This window comes from Motacilla alba, chromosome 2 (assembly GCF_015832195.1).
Source record: "Motacilla alba alba isolate MOTALB_02 chromosome 2, Motacilla_alba_V1.0_pri, whole genome shotgun sequence".
NCBI classification, from domain to species: Eukaryota; Metazoa; Chordata; class Aves; order Passeriformes; family Motacillidae; genus Motacilla; species Motacilla alba.
Genome location: NC_052017.1, coordinates 11,870,917 through 11,891,834, shown reverse-complemented (window position 1 = coordinate 11,891,834; position 20,918 = coordinate 11,870,917).

The following is a 20,918-nucleotide window of genomic DNA, read 5'->3' as shown; positions in this document are numbered from 1 at the left end:
CCCTAGATCCTCCTGCTGTGTGATGGAGGGGAGGAGGATAGCAAGGGAAAGTAGCTTTTGGTGGATGAGATTCTGTCTTGCAAGATTTTTTATTCTTGCAAGCATGGAGGAACATACATTTTCAGCTCTTTCAGCTCTTTTTTTGGGTGACAGTTGCTTTTCCTACCTGAAGATATACTCTACATTAGAGGAACAGATAAAAAACCCCAGTGATTGCCTGACTTTGTTTCTATTGTCATATTTGTTGATGTTATCTTGCTTTATGTGGGTCAGAAGGCAGCCACCCTTGGCTGTCTTGCTGCTGCTGTCACTTACAGCTCTGAACATTGGCCCCACCGTGTTACCAAGTTAGAACAAAGGCACTTTTCACCCATTTATCACACAGACAGCTGAATACACATGGTGTAAAACATTACAGAATCAACCTCCAAATCCTTCTGCTTAATAGCATTGTATTCCAGCACCAATTGTTCTCTAGACAAAGAGGTGCCATAGGGCACCAGAGGGAAACATATCATTTCAGAGTGTAACATATCATTGAGAGCAGTTGAGAAAGATGTCCTTGCCCATGGCAGTGGGGTTGAACTAGGTAATCTTTAAAAGTACTTGCCAACACAAACCATTCTGTAACGTAATCCTCACAACTGTGCTTGTAGGAGTTTTGTTGTGTTTTGCAGTTAACTGACATTATTTTGGAATAGCAAACAAAGCAGACAAACAAAACAATCAGCTGTGTCAGAATTACACAGGCAAGATTTTCTAATACGGGGGCTGAGACTTCAAGGTCACTGCTGGGATTTTGGAAAGCTGATATAAAGGCTGGGGCAATGAGTGGTCTCAGTGGGACAGGGAAATAGTACAAGGAAGGAAGTGATGAGTCTGTGAAGGGATCTCTAATTTTCCCTTATGAAAAGCTTTTCCCCTTTTGCCTTTGATAAGTGCACTCAAAGCACCAAGAATGGGGGACAAAATGCTGGACGTGCTGAACTCAACAGCAGAGCTGCTGCTGTTTTGTACAGGCCATGGTTTCAAACAGAAGCAGCAGCATGAAACCCAACTTGGAGCTATTTGAAAGAACCCGAATCTCCTTTCAGAAAATCCCTCTGCTTTTACATTGAGTAATCAGCACTAGTAATCAAAACTAGAAGCTTTAGAGTGGCTGAATATAATTGTAAATAACCATCATCATAAATATCCACATGCAAATCTGTAAATGTGTAAAACACCACATTCTAAATAATAGTACCTCTTTGTTCAGTATTAACCCCCAGCCATCCTGGCTTTATCTTCAAGCAAAATACTGTAGTACTGAACTCTAATTAAAGGTTTTCATCTCCAGCTACTGTTTTAGGTGTTTTATTTTTGTTGCTGCTATTATTATTATTAACTATTATTATTAACCTTATCATTATTTGCTTTCTTTATTTATTAGTTATTTCTTAGCTCTGTAGCTGTCTGTGATTCTTCATATCAAATAGTAGTTTAGTGATGTACAAAATCAAAATTGATTTAAAAGTAATATTCTATGGAATCTGAACAATGAGTAATCTCTCACAGAAGATGATGGATGAATAGTTCAATACCTGGCATGTGCTGCTATTTCGAGTACTTCAATCTTCCTTTTTTTTTAACTCTCTAATCAAAAAGTTTGTTTTAAATAATGTATTTAATTTATATAATATACACTCAAATTTTAACTTGGGAAGGAGGAAGGGGAAGTGATTCCCTGTAGTCCAGAGATGTCTAGAGTGACTTATCCAAAATGCTGCAATTTTTGATCTCCAGCTCCAATAAGAACAACTAAAGAAAATATTTTTCAGAATCAAAATCTGTCCGGATGTTTCACTATTCCTTCAGGATACAGATCATTGAGTTTCAAGAAAATTATATGCTGAATAAGCAGTCAAATATGAAAAACAGGATTTATCCAACAGGAAAGACACACCCTGCCAATCTCTGGTGATTTAAAGTCATTATTTGGGATTCCCAGCAGGAGATAAAGCTTTGTACTGAACAAGGCACAAACTCAGCCTAAGGTGTCTTTCCCATTTCTCACAGAGCAGCCAAATCACCAGGTTCTCAGGGTATGGGTGAGTCATTTTATCTGCCTTGCTCTTCCCTAACCCTTCCCAATCCCTTAATTTCTTTAAAACTGTTGTGTTACTGTGGGAAGTTCCCATTACAATAAAGTGGAATTTCCCAAGGAATGAAATGCCATCATTAGAAAATTCCCAATTATTCCTGCTATTATTTCTCATTAATTTAGCTCCCTAATCACCGCTGGGTGAGCATTCCAAGTTCTCTATATCAATGAAAAACATCTGTATCTCCTGGGAACTTTAAAAGGCATTTCTCAGGGGAAAAAGAAGAGCACTAAGGTGCTGCAACCATTAACTGTAGTTCTGGAACTGGTGATAACACTCATATAATTACATGTTTTTAAGAGATTTTCAGACACATTTTTCTTATAGCACCTAAATTATCCAATCATGAGAACAAAACAACAGTGTATTACTTAGGTCACCATTGGATCATGTGGCATTTCAATAAGAATACAAAAATGAAATAAGAGCTTACTGAGCATTTCTAAATAACAAACAAATCCATAAAAATCTGAAATTTAAATGGATTTTAGATATTCAGCAAGCAGAAAAAGGAGTGAAATAAATCAGATAAATTATTCAGCACGAAGTACTCCCCCAAGTCCTCTTTTTCTCCCCTTTTTTCTTTATCTAGCAAACTACAGAACCAGCCATTGCTTCCTGAGGATTTCATTACCATGTGGAAGACACATTGTAAGAAAGCTTGTCCACTAGGGAAGCATTATCTTTTACTGGCAATCTGTGAGTGCTACTGAAAAATGACCTTTTACTATCAAAATATTAATGTCTTTATCTCAAGAAAGAATTTAAAATCTAAACCTCACATGAAAATGGGATATTATTTTTCTTTGCACTCCAGGGATATGATTGCTTCATAATGTCTGTATAATTCTGTTTTACATGCACCTGGAGCCATATTATATGATAACTAGAAGTTATTATATTTCATAAGTCTGTGGTAGTGTTCCTGTCATGGGGAATGAAAACTGTAGACTACACATATTTGTATCCCGTACATAAAAATGTTGAGTTTCTCTGACAGACAGATATGGATGGTGGGCAGCAAGAATTAATATCTGTGTGAACCTGGATGTGAAACAATAGAGGACCACTGAGTTTAGGGGTTTACTTACATTACTGTCATTCTCCTGGTTCTAAAAGAAAAGCAGAGTGAGCAGTGATGCTTCCTTTGTGTGCTCATGCCATCACAACTCTTGCATCACTTCACTCATGACTTTGCAGCACTTACACAGCTTCATTCCAGGGAAAGAAGTACATAAGTCCCACATTTCCCTGTGAAGAATGCACTATACTGCTGACCATCTGTGCCCCTGAGTCCTGGGGCATCATTCCACCCAGAGGGAAACAGGTGATGGGGAAAGAAAGAATGAGAAGGGCAGTCCCAAAGCACAGGTCCAACTCTAAAGCCCACGTTTAATGTTTATATTGATTCTGGATTCATAGGTTTAAGCTTTGATCTCCACTTTTTTGCAACCGGCCACAAGAGGGAAAATAATTATATATGAAAGAAATGCTGAGATTATAGAAAATGGAAAGATGAAGTTACATTACATGCATGTGAGAAGCAACACACAATCCTTTTATACAGATAAGAACTGAATTGGTTGGTCTATTTGGAATAGATTATTTCTTGCAGAATTTCTTTGAACCTACCCCTTGAACCACAAGTTAGTAGTGAGACTGTTTCTTCCATCTTGTAGTCATAGTAATCCAATGCTATTTAGTAGTCAGGAAAAGACAAATTCATTTAAAAATATTCACATGTATTACTAAGGATATCAATAAGCATTTAAAAATGCTGCAGCTGAATCACTTTCCTTAGGACACAGTAGATAAACCTTAGCTCATGAACCAAGGACAAGCTCTGAAAGTCTTGCATAATTAAGATAAAGGAATAGCTTGATAATATCAGAAGGGACAGTCCAAATCCTTTCTCCTTACCACCAACCTGAAACTGATGTTTCTGCCTTTGATTCAAATCTAGTACTCAGTGAGCTGATTTAACTCATTAAACAAACAGAAAAATTAATCCAAAAAGAAGTTGGTAACATTATTTTGATTTGACTTTGTCAGCTCCTGTAAGAAAAGCATATGCTATAATTATATCTTGCACTTCACTTCTACTGATATCCACAAGAATTCAAGAGCATGCACAACATTCAACAGAAGCTTTCTTTCATGAAACCATCAGTTCATCATAAGGAATAAACAGAATTCAGAAATTGGAGCCTCCTCTCAGATGTGCTGACAACAGAGGGCTTAACATGGGTCTACGTTTCTTTTGCTCCCTCTCTCTGAAGATACCAGTTCACTTCTAGAGGGGAGCTACTCTTTTTAGTGGTGCTAAAATTTAGCTACAGTCCCATATCTAAAACAACACACAGGCCAAAATAAATCCTCAGGTAGAAGCATCTAATTCTGCATAGTTTAAAGTGAGTGCTGTGACCAAAAATTCAGAAGAAAAAAGAAAGCATAGTATTTTTCAGAATTTGCAAATAACCTTATTACCTAAACTCATCAGTGTGGGAGTTAAAAAAACCAGCATTAATATTAACATTCCTACAGCAACATTCTGCAGCATGGAGATTTTAGGTCAGCTTCATTTTAGAAGGATAAATAATGAATTGAAGTGCCAAATCATTTTGTGGACGCATCCTGTAATGCAAATGCCTCTTAAAGGCAAAAGAGAGACTCATGCTTAGAAATAACATAGAAAAATCTGTCTCTGATGAGTCCTCAGTAACTGCATTGCAATTTATAATAGATTTCTTGCCTCATCTACTTCCATGAGAACTTTTTTTTTTTTTTTCTAGCACCTTCCAGTAAGGGGTCTGATTTCATTGTAGAAGTAAAGGTATTAATGTCTGTGTTGTATTGCCAGCCTTTTTTACCAAAAGGTAGAAAAATGGATTTTGGCCATTGAATTCAGTCACCAAAATTCATGGTCCATGACTGTGATATAAAATTCAGGTGTGAACTGAAAAGATTAGGTCTCAATAGATATATTACTTGGCTGACTTATTTCTAGAGAAAACAAAACAAAACAAAACAAACAAACAAAAAAACAAAAAAAAAAACTCCTAATGAACCCAGGAAATCACAGAGAACTTTAAAGTCTTAAATTAATAAAAATGTTAGTACTTTGCTACCAGAGTTTCAAGTTATTTTGTCCCCAGACCCTAAGCCCCTCTGTTAGGATTCACTGGGACTATTTAGAGAGTCAGGTTTAAGTGCATAAGCAAATTTCTTGTTTCAGACCCCAGTCTAATTAATTAAATTGCATTATTTTTAATAGGTTTTACAAGTTGGATTTAGGGTGAGGTTTATGTTCTATTAACCTGTGTTTTACATGAAGTACAGTGAACTTTCACTATCTATGACTTAGTCTTATACAGGATATCAGGAGACCAAAATGATCTAAAATAATTGGTCATTAGCATCCTTTTCTCTATTTTCATAAATGTGCAGGAACAAGTAGTTTGAGTTTCAAGGATATTAGGCAATTCTTGTCACCTTCACTTCCCAGAGTGTTGGACAGAACAAAACAGCAATCATAACAGAGGAAAATAGCACAAACCAGAAGTGGGAATTCCTGATCCATTGCAAAATATAATTTCATACAGAATAAAAACCTCTCCAAAAGAGGAGGTAGATGCATTTGGATTCTTTTTTTCCATAACATTTTACAAAAGATTGGTATTTTGTTTTGGTTTGATTTGCTTTTTCATAAAAGCTCATTTTCCCAGAGCTGAAAACTGAACTTCTAGCTTTTCCACTATTTGCAGAAAGATTTCTAGCTTAAGATAATGAGGGGTTAAATTTAACATCCCTTGAACTGCCAGAGATCATGAGTAATGCTTCTGAAATTAATGCATTTCCTCTACTTTCAGATGCAAGATGACAATCTTGGCAAATATCCTACACAATATTCACTAAGGGGTAGCAAAATTCTCTCCACAAAATATATGATTCTCTACTAAATAATAAAATGAAAGTGTCTTCAGGACTCTGAGGATTTATTGGCCTGTGAGCTGTGGTCAGCTAGGCCCATACATCTAATGATGTCTTATCCCATGACTCCCAAAGAGGTCTTATTCTGGAGTGTGTAGGGAATGGATTTATCCCAATAAAATAACCAGTATGCATGTAGGAAGACTTACTCCACTGTACTGAACTGAACTGTTTGATTAAGTTAACAAGACAAGTGGAAAGGACAAATAATTTTCAGTAGCTGTTCAGTAAAAATGATAAAGACATAGATACATTTGTGAACTGATCTTCTCATGTCAGTAAGTCTTTTCATCTGTACCAGAAGGTGTTTCTTTACATAAAATCAGGAAGAGGAGAAATTTCTAAACTCTCCAATGTGAGGTGTGGTCGAGAATTCCCACTTGAGTAATATCATTGTCTAAATTGATAGTTTATGGAGCATTTGGTAAAGTTTGAGCACATGATCATTAATTTTCTCCAATACTAAGCAAAAACATTAAGTACCTAGAATTTGCTGACTTCCTGAATGATCTGCATTCTTTCTTTAAAAATCATGCCTAATTACTGTATATCAGTTAATCTCACTGAGTCATTCCATTTCAGAGCCTTGCCTTGAATTAACAGGAGTTCAGGTACAATTAATGGAAATCGTAGTCCCTTCTAACATGAGGAGGAAAGATTTTGTTCCTTACAATCAAATCAAATTCTTGATTTAATTTACCTGAGGTTTTTGAGAGATGCAAAGTCACTGAAACTCCACTGACTCAGAAAAACTCCTAGAGTAATTGCATTCAGTCACAAGAACACATATGCCCCGATCTGATGCTTGCACAAGGAGGGTCATGTGTCTTATATGATTCAGAAAAACACGAGTAGCATCAGCTGGTGTCCAGAAGCCAGCTTCTTCACGTGATTATAATTAGGAGCAATGAGTGCAGTGAATTCACAAGTAACTTCTCAGTTTCAGGAAAAGCAGAATAAGATTATAAATTTGATTAATAAATTGTGTCATTTACTGCATGGTTCCATTTCTCGGTCTCCAAAGACTATTTTATAATTGAGAGTCATCTGACAGCTACAATCTGCATCACAATGTTGTTTTCACACATGAGACAACACTGATTACTAGAACACATCCAACAAATTGTAACAAGCACAAACAGAGTAGCTCCAGACATTCAACCCCTTTATACCACACATGTTCTTGCCTTTGCCTCACACAGACAAACGTGATCCCTTCACACAAATCTTAGTAACTTCTTCCAACATTTTTAAACACTATTTTTATTTAGCACTGCACCTTCAACAATATGTGAGACGATTATATTGATGTGAGCAGCTATATTCATTGGAATGAGAATCAGGGGCTTGTAAATCAATGGCATTAGGCAGCTGACATGACATGGACCTGGGGGCCGATTTCTCACTTTACATTGCTGATTGAGTAGATCATGGAATCATCACAGAACAGATCAATGGTTTCCCACCAGAGGACAGCTGCTTTCACTGAATTACCAAACTAGCACAGAATTGTAACGCGTAAGTCATTTTGCAAATGGCCCTAGCATGTGGTTCAGGAAATGGTTCTTCTACTACAGCAGCAAAGTCACAGCTTTTCTTTATAAAATACAGCTTGTTAATAAGTTGTCATTTCTTAAAGTTAAAATTGCAATTATCATTTGTATGGTTAATTTAAAACCATGCAATTGAACTATGCAATCCAACCAGTGTTAGGAAATGAGAAGTGAAATCTCTTGTCCTGTACTGAGCAGGCAGTTTAAAGAAAGGAGAGCAAAAGTCCTTTTCTTCCCCAAAGCATACAGAAGTGCACAGAGAACTGTCATTTTCCTGCTGATCAGCAAATACTGACAAGCATTTCCTTTTGGTCACATGACCAGCATACAAAAAAAAAAAAAAGGGAAAAAAAAGCTTTGTTCATATTTTTCAAATAGTTCTTCTTCTCTATTCTTGGAACGGGTTCTGAGTATGTGATAAAAAATATAAAATCCTCTTGATCACATTGGAATACATTTACCTCCTTAACCCACAACATGCTTATCCATGATGCCATTGTCACTGAGAGACGTAGGAACATGGCACACAGAAATGGAACCTGGCAGACAGAGATTGATTAGTCAGTCACCAGGTTCCCTGCTATTGAAGGTAATCACATCAGGCATGCTTTTAAGTAAATTTATAAAGCTCCACTGTACAAAAAAAAAAAAAAAAGAATTATTTTAGCATTTTAGACTTCTTTAGGAAGGCCATTCTGAGACCTATCAACTGCTCTGATTTTTGAAGTTAACTGTGAGATTGTGAGATCACCTTTGGTACTGAAGCAAGCCAGAATATGGAATTTGTGTCCAACAGGAAACCAATGCAATAGTCCAAGTATCACAGACATAAAGTAAGGAAAGAGGATTCAGACAACTGTTTTGGAAATGTCAAAACAATAAAAAAAGGTTGTTTTTGTTTATCAAAATGGAAGACTTCAAAGTTCTATAAGGCAAAACTGGAACAATCAGCTAAAATGGGGATGTTTTCAAGATGAAATGCGGCAGAAAAACAGGAATGTTAAAGTCAATCTTCCCCTGCATTATATATCAGCATTAACAAAATTCTAATTAAGATTTTATTTGCTAAAGACTAGAAGACATCAACTATTTTCGTGAAGGTAGGGATACAGAAAAGGCCATCTCTCCAATAAGGGCAGGACTTGTTTGACAAGATGCAGATAACTGCCCTGGAGATGCCTGGAAAGACCTCAAATTCCTACTTTGTTATGACAGTATATTCACTAAAGACTTTCCAAGAGCTACTTCTCTGCACTAATCATAAAGCAAGCTGAGGGCTCGCTGAGCTGTAGATTTCTGTAGTAAAATAAAATTAACCCCACACTGATGTTTCAGTGATGCAATTATTAAATGTTGTGAGTGCTTGTGCATAAATATTTTAAGTTGTCACAATATTTAAATAATGATTTAAATATTGAAATGGAAATATCATTACTATATTCACAGTATGATGCTTTATCTTTTACTGTTACTTTAGTTTTGTTGTTTCATAAGCTCTTAAAGAATCCTTAAAATAGAGATGATTGACTGCTGGGTTTTAACTCCCAAACAGTGAGATCTTCTGGCAGTATATGGATAATTCCACTGTATCATACTGCCAACATTATTATGTCATGCTTCTAGAAGCACATCCACATATTTATGTGTATGAATTTGATTAATCCCATTCAATTTCTCACTTGTAGAGAACTTAGAACACATGTCAGGACTTGTGAGATCAGAGGCCATGGCTTCTGACAGCTGAGTACTGAAGAACCTCAATGCACGGGTTTATTTTTCCTGGGCCTAGCAGCATTCACTGGGTTCAGAACACTGGGTTCTCTTGTAGGGTCACCATCCCCACTGGAGAGTTAGGGAAATGGTGCCCTTGTTCCACCCATTTTGGGGAAAAGTATGGTTATTAAGTTAACAGCCACCTGAAGGCTGAGCTGAATGCCAACTCGCTGCTGTGGCTGAGAAAGAGGATTACTGCCACTTACTGAGGTCAAGCAGAAACACAGAACAAAGAGTTGTGGTTAAATCACATCTTAAACTTCTGCAGTTAAGTAAACTAAAATCAATGCCTTAGACATCAGAGAATTTTTATTTGGCAGCATGACTTTGATGCTTTGTACTTACACAAGGAGTACTGTACAAGTGATTGTGTGCATTAATAAAAGTATGCAATTTTTAATACACAAATGAGGGGATTAATCAAAAAAAACCCAAAGATAACAGCAAAATAAAAACATTTTATACTGAAATGGTTAAATATATGTTGAGAAATTATTTAAAAACTGCTCTGTACCCTGATGGCTTGGAAAAGGTAAACAAGACATTAAAAATGCAAATGAAGGAAAAAGATGTTCTTTATCCAAGTAGAACTAGTCTTGGAGGAGAAAAAGAGACAGTGAAGGGACTGGGTTACAATTATACCTTTCTAACGTCTCTTTTTTTTTATACTGATGTGTCATTTCACTGTTCCATGGGAGACTGCACTGGGGCTGTATGTGCATTCAGATGAAAGGAGAAGATATGATTGAGAGAAGCAAAGGAATTCCCTTTTTGGCGAGCTTCCCTCCTGAGCACAGCACTGCCGTCAGAGACCTGTGCCTCCAAACCTATGTTTACATATACAGATTGCTGCAAATGGAGAAGAAAAAGACACCACCCCCTCAAAGCAAATGAACAACAGCAAAAAAACCTCCTCAAAAATCCTGTGCCTGACTGAAACTAGGGGAGCTATTTCATGCTGTATTACCACAATGATTAATTTTATTTTGAGACTTATAAAAGGACTAATTGCTCTAATAAAAATTAAAAGGCCTTTGCCTACTAAAAAGATCATCTTACAAGCTGATATTTAGTGTTTTCAAGTGACTAATTTAATGGCAGTAACCTTAAAAGGGCCTGATTTGTCAAGCTGTCTCATCACTGCTGCAGCTTGGGCTACAGCTGCTCCGATGAGTACTGCTCCTTCCTGTGAAACCAAAAGATCTTGTCTGCCAGATTCAAGAGGAACAGCTTATTTGAAAACTATTTCTGGCAGTTACAGCATTAGTTTGAATGAACAGTTCCTCTTTCCTCAAGCCGTTTTATTGCCGTATTTCCAATGTTTGTTTTGCCCTGCCATTTGCGCTACTCAAAGCATAGGTGGCCTCAATTAATGTTGATTTGCTGCTTTCTCTCCTGTTCCGTGTGACCCAGCAGCCACTGAAGTCAGAACTCCAATGTGCTTTGGCTGCAGAAGCTGGATGTCAGTCCACACACTGCAATACAGACACTGACTAAGCCCAAGTACACGTAAATAGCTGTACACTAATTCTTTCTAGTCCTCTCCTCCTCTTAAAACAAGGGCTTTTCTCATGCTAAAGAGCAGCCCAAACTGAAGAACGACTTGGCAGTCCAGTGCTCCCCATGACAAAAGCACTGAACGATTCCCTCCCATGTATATGTATTTTTAAAACACCTGGACACCTTCAGTTAAACTTTTGCCAGCCAGCTTTTCGCTGGAGAGGGGCAGTCTCTGTCTTTTTAGAAGGTCTTTACCTTTAGCTGCTTAGAACTGTGTGAGTCATGCAAGAAACATCCAGGATCCTTGAGCAAAAGAACCTTGATCCCCCTATGCAGATTAGGACAACTAGATCCAGACTGGGGCAATACACATGCTCTCCGAGGCAGAGGAAAACAAGCACATTCAGTCAGATGACAGGATTACATCAGATTCCATCTGCTGTGCAAAGGTGTTTTATCCAAATAAGTAGAAGATCCCAAGATACAGAATACACTAAAGGCCTGACATCCCAGCCTTGTATTCTTATCTCTTTGAAATGCCTTATGGCTAATATCATCTTTTATTCAGCACTATCACCTCTTCAATTTTTCATATCAATCTCAAAGCTAACGTCTTGACTGAGGTTCCTTTTACTGATTAATATACACCAGTAAAATCCATTTTAGGGGCAACTGACACTGCTTTGGGGATTGTACATGACAGTGCCTGTTCTGAAGCTATGACTTCAGCCCCTGTACATTCCAGCTGGCAAACAGGCAGACAAGCACTGGCTGGGACCACAATGCCCCCGAGGGCACCATCCCCAGTGCCTGCCCTCCTGCTGGATGTGGGGTCACATGCAGCTGGCCTCCACTAGCCTGTGCTGGGACATAATGGGAGAGGGTTTGGCATTCTAGGCTTGGCATGGAGCTCATAATGCCCCTAGGAACATAGTTAGCTGGAAGTGTCACATGAAAGTCCCACATCTCTTTTGAAGCTCACTTTTTATGTTGGATACACCTGGACAGTGGAAAGGGACAATTTTCCCACAGTTCTGAGGGATCAGGACCAAGCTGTTGGGAAGAAGGGAAACAGTGAGGTGAGGAGGTATCCAAATGTGCCACTTGAGTACCTAATGTTTAATGAGTAAGATATGACAGGGACGCTGAGGGTTAACTCTGTTGTCTCCCAGCTCCCTTCTTTAACTGGCAGGAGAGAGGGCTGAGACCTGACCCCTGCTTCAGCCATCTGTGGCTGTGGCACTGTCCTCTGGGGGCTGATCTCATCAAGGGGGGCTGCTCTTCATGGGATTCTAATATAAAGTATATCATGGTGTTGCCAAGCTCTGGTATGAGTTACACATTTATCTAGCGCATTTTCAGACCCTTTAAGAAAAGAGAAACATTCATATTTTCTTCTTCTAGGCTTTTAATGCAAATACATATGGCTTTTTTTTTTCCTTTTTCCTGCCTGTTGTGATTAGGAAAATCCATTTGCAGCACTTCAATTTTTTACAAGGCTATCTTATGAGGTGCAATACAGAAGGAAAACCTGAAGGTTGCTTTACTGGTCAGTACTCAGGTAAGCCAAGAATCCCCACACTGACTCATGAGATTTAAAGTACACTTTGAGAACTTTGGGGATTTCTTTCTGCTTTCTCAGCATTTTAGCTTCACAGCACTCACTTCCTTGAAATTTCCAGTAACTACCCAAATTTTACTCTTTAATATTTAACAAAGGTTAAGATAATGTGATCTATTGTATACAAGTGATTTTAAATCCAGACACCAGCTATTGTTATACAACAGCTTTGGGAAATGTGGCTCAGCTGTGACAAAAGAAGTTTGAAATGTCATAGCAGTGCAGGAATTGAAAGTGGAACATGGGTTAAATCAATCTACTGTCCTATTCTTCTCTTTTTCTTTCTTGCAGTGCACAAATAAAAAAGAAGCAAAGCAGGCACCCAGCCACTGCAGATATTAAGACTTCTAGGACACTAATGTGGATAAAGCAGAATAAGATATAGTCGCTTCAGGCTTGATGCAATTGCCAAACAAGCTGCAGTGGCTACCAGGATTATCTTTCTCCAGGCAAGAATAGTGCAACATGCATGACACAGCTCTGCTCCAGAGCTTTGTGTATCTTTATCCCCACAGAGAGCGCACCAAATCAGAAAAAAAATCAGAAACTTATTAAATTGAGTCAGCTAAGTAAAGGAGTGACATAAGAGACTGCTTTTGTGTGTTTGCAACTGAGCAATCTTTATAAGTGGCATTTCCTGGATTGCTGACTTGGGTTTTGTCTGTATCACCCGGAGGTGAGAACACAACCTGCAGGAAATGGGGTGAAAATGCACTCTCCTCTAATGAGCTGTAGCCACACCATTCTGTAGCTTTCACTTAAGCAGTTCAACTGCAGTGAACACAATTGCTGTGCCACACAGAGTAACTCTGAAAGAGGCAGGTCCCTGAAGTTTTAGAAAGGGAACCACACTGGAAAAGGGAAGTGTCTTGGGCAGCACTCTCTGCAAGAGCTGTCTCTGGAGGTTGCTTGGGAGACATCTTCTGGCTAATATCCTGTCCCAAAAACAGAGCAATATCTCCATCATATTGAGGGAAATGGACAGGACTGAAGTTCTTAAGTCTGCCTTTCCTCATCTCTCAGAGGTAATATGACGTCTCCAACCTTTTGTTCATGGCAATAGAGAAAATCATCTGGTGCTGCACTAGCAGAATCATAGAGAAGTTGAATGAAAAGATCTGCCATTCTCTCAATAGCCAGGCTCACATATGTAAATTTTACACATCCCCTGGTAGTCCCCAACATCCTTGCTTAGCAGTTCCTGTCTGATTCAAACAGAGAGCATCTGCTGGGGAAGGTGATTTTGCTTCTGGTTGATAGGGGATCTCAGATGTTCCAGTGTTGGACTTCCAAGATGACATGAGTTTTTCACACTCTGAACTGCCTGGTGATGGTTTCATGGATGTTCAGTGGAGCTTAGTTCCAAAATCTCACTTTTTTTTATTTACCTAGATGGGATTTAATCTATATATTTCTATTAGCACTGAAAGATAAATGCTCTTGTGATTCTACTTCTGTTTCAAATCTGTAAATGCACTCTTTAAAAGTAAATTCTCTCATATTACTCACGCATGTGACATTTATGCAGCCTCAATAACCACATAGGTTTACACCTTATTTTTCAGGTTGCTATGTCAAGTCAGACACAGAAAATAAACCTGACTTTCTAAGCCCATGTGCATGTATAGAATTGGGCACCAATACTTGGACATTCTTCTAATTTAAAATTCAAAGATATGAACAATTTTAAATTCCATTAAATGGACTGGGGTAGGAATCAGGTCCAGTTTGTACTTGAGTAGCTGACATTAAAAAAAAAAAAAAGTTGTTTTCTTTTGCAATTATAATTGCAATATTTTAATAACTTAAAATGTTGAGACTGATATTTTATGGATATCAGAAGCTCAGGGTCATATACAACTTGTTTGTTAAGCCAAGGTTTCAGGTGGGTTTTAAGCCAAGGTTTCAAGTGGTTTCAGGTGAGACTGTTATTATTTCAATTTACAGATCTCCTGTTATGAGAAATGTATTCTGGATTATGTCTTGTAATTAAAATAATTAGTTTCAATATTTGAATAAAACAACAATAGCAATAATAATAATAATAATAATAATAATAATAATAATAATAATAATAATAATAAGCAATTACTTTAAATAATTTTTTGAACTAGACTGAATCTGACCTCCAAAAGCAAGTAAATATTGTTATTCTTTTTTCATAGAGGTGAAATCTGAGACCAAGAGGTAAAGCTACATGATACAAGAAAAAAAGGAGCTAGCTGGGATTTTAAGCTTCTTAAACTATTATCTCCTACTTCCGTAAAGACTTGATGGCTATGCCTTCCTGGATTTTCATTAAAATATGTATTTAAATAACAAATACACCATAAAAAATGTTAAATATTGTTCACATCATTTTTCAATTAATATTTACATTTAGCTAAGCCTAGCATAGCATAATGACTGTGAACTGAAGTTATGGCTCTGTAGTTTGTTTGTTTATGGCACACCACGTTCCCATGGAAACAACCCGCTGTATCTATGGTAACAGGCACAGTGGTGTAAACTGTGAAATCAAAAAGAGGAAGTTAACAAGCTCAAGTTCTAAGAAGAACTTGTCAAAATGGAATACTTCCTGTAATGAAAATCTGTTATAATCCACTAGGTGATTGTCACAAATCCTTGTTTCAACCATGGATCTGCTGGAGGATCCCAGATACTCAAATATGTTGCTCTGCTGGGGTTGTAAACATGGTCTGTGTGGAGTAAGCATGTTCTCTTACCTTGGGGGCTGCATTTATTTCAAATCATCAACAGAGCTTATGCTCATCTGCCCACAAAAATATCCTGCAAATGGTTGGGTTTTTCCTACGTTGTACAAACAAATACACAAAATTACTGGGTGATTTTTTTCCTGTATTTTACTTGTTCACCAGAATTCTTTATGCCATTTAAAAAACAAACAAAGCTTTGCCACTGTAGAAGATATCCACATAATCCTATGCTAACATTTTCCAAAGTTGTTTGGAGTCACCATCTGGAGATATTGATCTCTCTCCATTAACTACAGGGAGGACTTAAGTTTGTAGGCTTTGGTAAACTGAATTTCACAATAGTGAAATGCTCAAAACAGCTTTTATAAATACCATCCTTCAAACATTCAAAGCCAGTACACCATTTGAACACAAACTGTGTGTATTTCTTAAATTAAAAACCAGAACAGTCCTTCATTAAAACTACTTCATGAATTGTTGGAGTCCAAAAATTCAAGGCCTTTTTATATTTTGAATTTCAATGTAGATGCACCCTGATTATGAGCTCTTACTGGAAAATTGACCACAGAAGGAAGTTAAACAGGTCAAAATTTTATGTGTAAATAAATATACATATAGATTTGGAAATATATTTGGTCACAACTGACAAAAATAAATGTATTGGAAAAAAATCATGCATTTGGTGTTTGCTACTCTGTCAGAGATCATTATTCAAAGTTTGTACCATTTCCTGTAGCATTGGCTCTGGTCCAGGAGGTGAAAATGCCCTACATGAGCTTTGGTCCATCAAGGATATCATCCCGTGTTCTCAGATTCCCTGCCTAAATCTTTCTTCTTCAACAAACATTTTTCCCAACCTTAATCCTAGCAGTGAATCTGGAACAATTTCCAGGACTAAAGTTAGAAGGTGCAAAAGCTCTGTCTCTGAATTCACCTTTGTTAAATGCAGGATCCTTGCAAAGGAGCAGAAGATTTTTAACAGGAAACTCCAAGGAGAAGCTTGTATAATTTATGTAGCCCCATAAAGTTTATGGACTCTTGCACGTTCTTACCAAATGAGATTGTGCCTCAGTGCACATTTGACCCATCCACACCTGGTGTGAGAACAAACTTAGATTTTAACTGGGTGGAGCACACATCCATAAAGCAATTACTCAGAAGTCTTACACAGCAGTTGCATAATTCCTTTTCTATATCATAAAGCCAGTGATGTGCAAGAGAAAGCAAAATTATGCTTAACTTAAACATTGTGGTCAGGAGGCAGTAGATTATACCACAATTTTCTGTTCTACTGTGCCATTATACCACTGTGAAATTATGGGATTCAAAATCCCCATGCTGGCAGAAACATGGGGAAACAAAGTAAACACTCATGACCAGATGTTAATATTTCTGTTAATGATTTTCAAAGTGCATTGCAAAATCTAAAATCCTTAGAAATACCATCTTTTTTTTTTTTCCCATCAAAGCTAGGATTCCCAAGAAACCCAGTAGCAAAACGCTTTAAACAAAATAGTTAAGATTTCAGTGAAAAACATATTGTCTTTCAATTTTGCAATTAAAAATTGAACTTTGCAATAATATGCAGAAATTTATTTTTTATTTTGTTTTGCTTTTTTTTTAGCCAAAAGATTATGGCAGCTGTGCTACTCTGACCAATTCAGATTAGGTCTTAAATTAGCTCTAAAAAGCATTTTTACAGCATTTAAGCACTGCTATCAGAATAGCAATATAAGTTACTGTAACCCCTCGGAAGTTTCCTATGAACACATTGGAGCCATATTCCATTTTTACAATATCTCCATTAATGACGTAAAGGAACATATCAGTTAAGGTTGAAGGTCATATTATATTGAGACATATTTCCAAAATTTCAGAAGTAGTGTAAAAGAAAAAAATGTTCCAAAACACAATTTCCAATAAGAGGCATACATCCAGATGATAGCAAGGCAGAATTACTTGGAATTGGTAATGGAAAAATAAATCATAAAAGACTTTTCACTTTAAGGTGCCAGCTCTAAAACCTCACTGTTTTTTTGTACTGCGTTATGAAAGACCATCCTCTTCTACATAAATTTGGGTCCATGAGAGTTGGATGATTTCATCCTCTGGATATTTGGGCTGATTGCTACATCAGTGGCTGAAAGCCCCCAGGGAAAGCACGTCTTGTCACTGGGTATTTCTGGGTAACACACTAAATCTGGCTTACCAGCTCTACCCCATCTCCTTGACTCATCCCACATGTCACATCTAATCAGACTGTTCATGAAGCAACTGCTACTTTCTTACTCTATAAATATTTGGTGAATAGTTTGGGCAAGTGATACTCAGCTGATGATTTGTTTGCAAACTAATCATTCCAGCTATTCATCACTCGGTCTTTGTTATTCACAGTTGTTCACCCAGGGCACAGTCTTAAAGACATCTGAAAAATTGTGATAATTGTTTTTGGAGGAAGAGGACAGTTTGGATATTTTTATTTATTTATTTTAATTACCCACATCACGGAATAATCAGAATAGTGAATATTAATTTTTAAAAAATAGTAATTGCATTTCTATATTTTCTGACCTCTGACCAAATAAACAACAAGATTAAGAGCAAACTAATGAATGGAATAGGCATTTGAAACACTCAGATGTCATTGGAACAAGATCTACTAATAAATCTTGAAGGGGAAGAATTTTGTACCATTGTATGAATCATGAAGAAAGTGCTGTTGATCATATTACAGGAAAATCATAATTGGAAAGCCAAAAGAAAGAAAAAAGGAAAGAAAAACCCACAAAAATATAACAAAAATGCCAAGGCATTTTAATGAACAATCACTTATTTATGTGTATGTTTGTGGATGAAAAAAGTTGGAGAGGGGATGTTTCTGATGACTTCTGACACTGAATCCCAGAACACACGTTTTTTTAGTGCATGGTCACATCTGTGATTTTAAAGATGACTCATTTTTCACTGGACCATGCCTATTTTCATCTATTCAGTCACAATGGACGTGGCCAAACGAGGCAGCTTAAGGAGCTTCCCTTCCCTGCTGAGCCTGGGGACTGAGTGAGTGAGTTTATGCTGCTGTGGCCCCAACACAGCTCTGCTCAAAGCACTATTTTAGTCATTGATTGCAAGAGGTTTGGAGCACTTCACACAACCAGCTGGCATGTTTGAGCTTCCAAATAGCAACTCTTTCAGCGGCCACAGCCTTCTCACTTGCAATTGTTACAAATAATCATACATACAGAAGTCAGAACAAAATTATTCTTGCCTGCATTCATTTGTCCTTAATAGTTAAATGGGGCCAGACTGGAAGAATAGTTTTCCAATGTATATCTAAATAACTGATACAGGAGACAAGGAGAAAAAAAAATACATAATTGTATTTCTCATACTCCTAAAATCCTAGCAACAGAAAAAAATTTGCTATTTTCCTGCGCAAAAATACCTGTTCCAGTATATTTTAAAAAATATTCTTTCACTTCCTGTTTGGTTACAAAGACTCCTTGCTGTGGTCTGTGTTGTCTATGACAGCCCTGAAAATGTTTGTTTGACTGTATTTTGAATGAAAATACAACATATTATGAAATCATAGCAGAACTATCAAGAAGGCAATTCAGCAGTTAAACCTTTAAGATGTTTTTGAATAATTAACCTAATAATGAAGCCACCAAAGGAGGAAACAGGCATAAGTAGCAAACTATTTACATAAAAGAGAAAGAAAAGATTACACTCCAGATAAGGAAGCTGAAAATCCTTGTAGTATTTTACTGTGAAAAAGTGTAAATTCATCTGTTTAGAAGACTTATGTTTCTATTGGGTTCTGCTGAGAGATTGAGTAACTAAAGATAACTGTAATTTCCTGAATTTAGCTGAAGATGTTCACCTTTGAGGTCTTTAATAATTTTGCATAACATCACAGCCCAAAAAACATACAACTCAAACAGGTAGTAATATGTGATTACACAAACCACTTCATTCTTCTGTGTTCTTGCAGGTTAGAGACAGAGGTTTAAATAGAATAATTGAGGCAATCAGGTAAGAAGTTCCTAGCAATCAAGGACTATGCGGATGTCATGGAAACTTGCCCTTTACTGAGTAAAAACCATAATAATCAAAATTACCTCATACTTTTTACAAAGTCAAATATAGGTATATCAATCAGTCTTAGCACTGCAGTATAGATAGAAATGTATATTGTCAGGATAAATAGTCATATAAAATGAAGATAGAAGACAGCTACTACACAACAGCAAATGACTAGGAAATAACACAGTCTGGAAATTAAATTTTCAAACAGTCAAGCCCAGGAACAACCTTCCATTAGGAGAAGTAGGTAGGAAAAAAAGAATCAGTTACAGGGAAATCTGACATATTTACAGAAGTGATTTTTTGATGTGAGAGTATGGTGAGAGGCAGTGAATTTGCTGATCAGGAAGCTCCTATGGCAAGTGTGTTACCTCTCCTTAGGGGACACATGAAGAGAAAATGAGAGAAATATCAATTAATGAGCATTAAAATTTGTCATTAATTTCAAGCTAATTTCATGTAAAAAATGAAAAATATTTTTTCAAAGTTTTTGGTTTTATCTAAACAGCAAGAATTTGCTAGAGCAGGTGCCAGCCTATTTATCCCAGAAAACCATTCAGACAGAAGTCAGTCTAGAATACCAACAGCCAATATGCTCATATTGCTAATATGAGTAAATGAACTTCAAGAGTGAAGTCTTTTTCCCACTGTACCAACTGAATAGCAGTTGGTACAGTGGGAAAAAGACTTCACTCTTGAAGTTCATTTACTCTTTGGCTTTTGTAGGTCTTGTAAATTCCTCCTTATTATAAGCCTTGGGGCAAATCTACAGCTGGGTCTACACTGTTTTACATACTTCCTCTGAACAAAAATATGAGGTACCAATTGCCTTTTTTTTCATGCCAAACATATATTCTGATTGTTTTCATGGTCCTGGAAAGTTTAAGTTCAATTTATAGCACATTTTTTCACTACACACTCAAGTTTGTTGTGGTTTGCTGTGGGTTTTTGTCTGTTTGTTTTGGCTTTTGTTGTTTTTGATAACAAAACCCAAGAATTGGATGTATTCTAAGGGTTTGAGCTCAAAGCAAATACTTAATATTGCTAGATTTGCAATAAAATCATTAAAACTGCTGACACTGAAATTTACCTCACTTTACAACCTGTCCTGCTTTTTCCTCTTGAAATCTAATGCAAATTCAAATCATGAGATGAACATCTGCAGCCCTTTCCGATCCTTTATTTTCTGTTTAAACTCTGAATCCCTTCCAGTTTTTGCTAATTCTTCCTTGTTTTTCTTTGCAGACCTTTTGCAAGATTTTATAATGAATCACAGTAAACAAGCAAGCAACCATTTGGTTAACTTTGATAAACAGGTGCCATGCGTGGAGAGAGCCTCGTGCAGGACATGCACAGGAAACAATGCACTATTGTCTTTGAGGTAAATTGCTACATTGAAGGTTAATTAAACAGAAAATGCCAACACTTTTGGACTGTTGTTATGTTCATCAAGACAGAAAGTGTAGATGCATGGTGTAGAATAGCTGATTTATGGGAAGATGGAGTTTTCTGCATCATCATAATCAGACCAGAG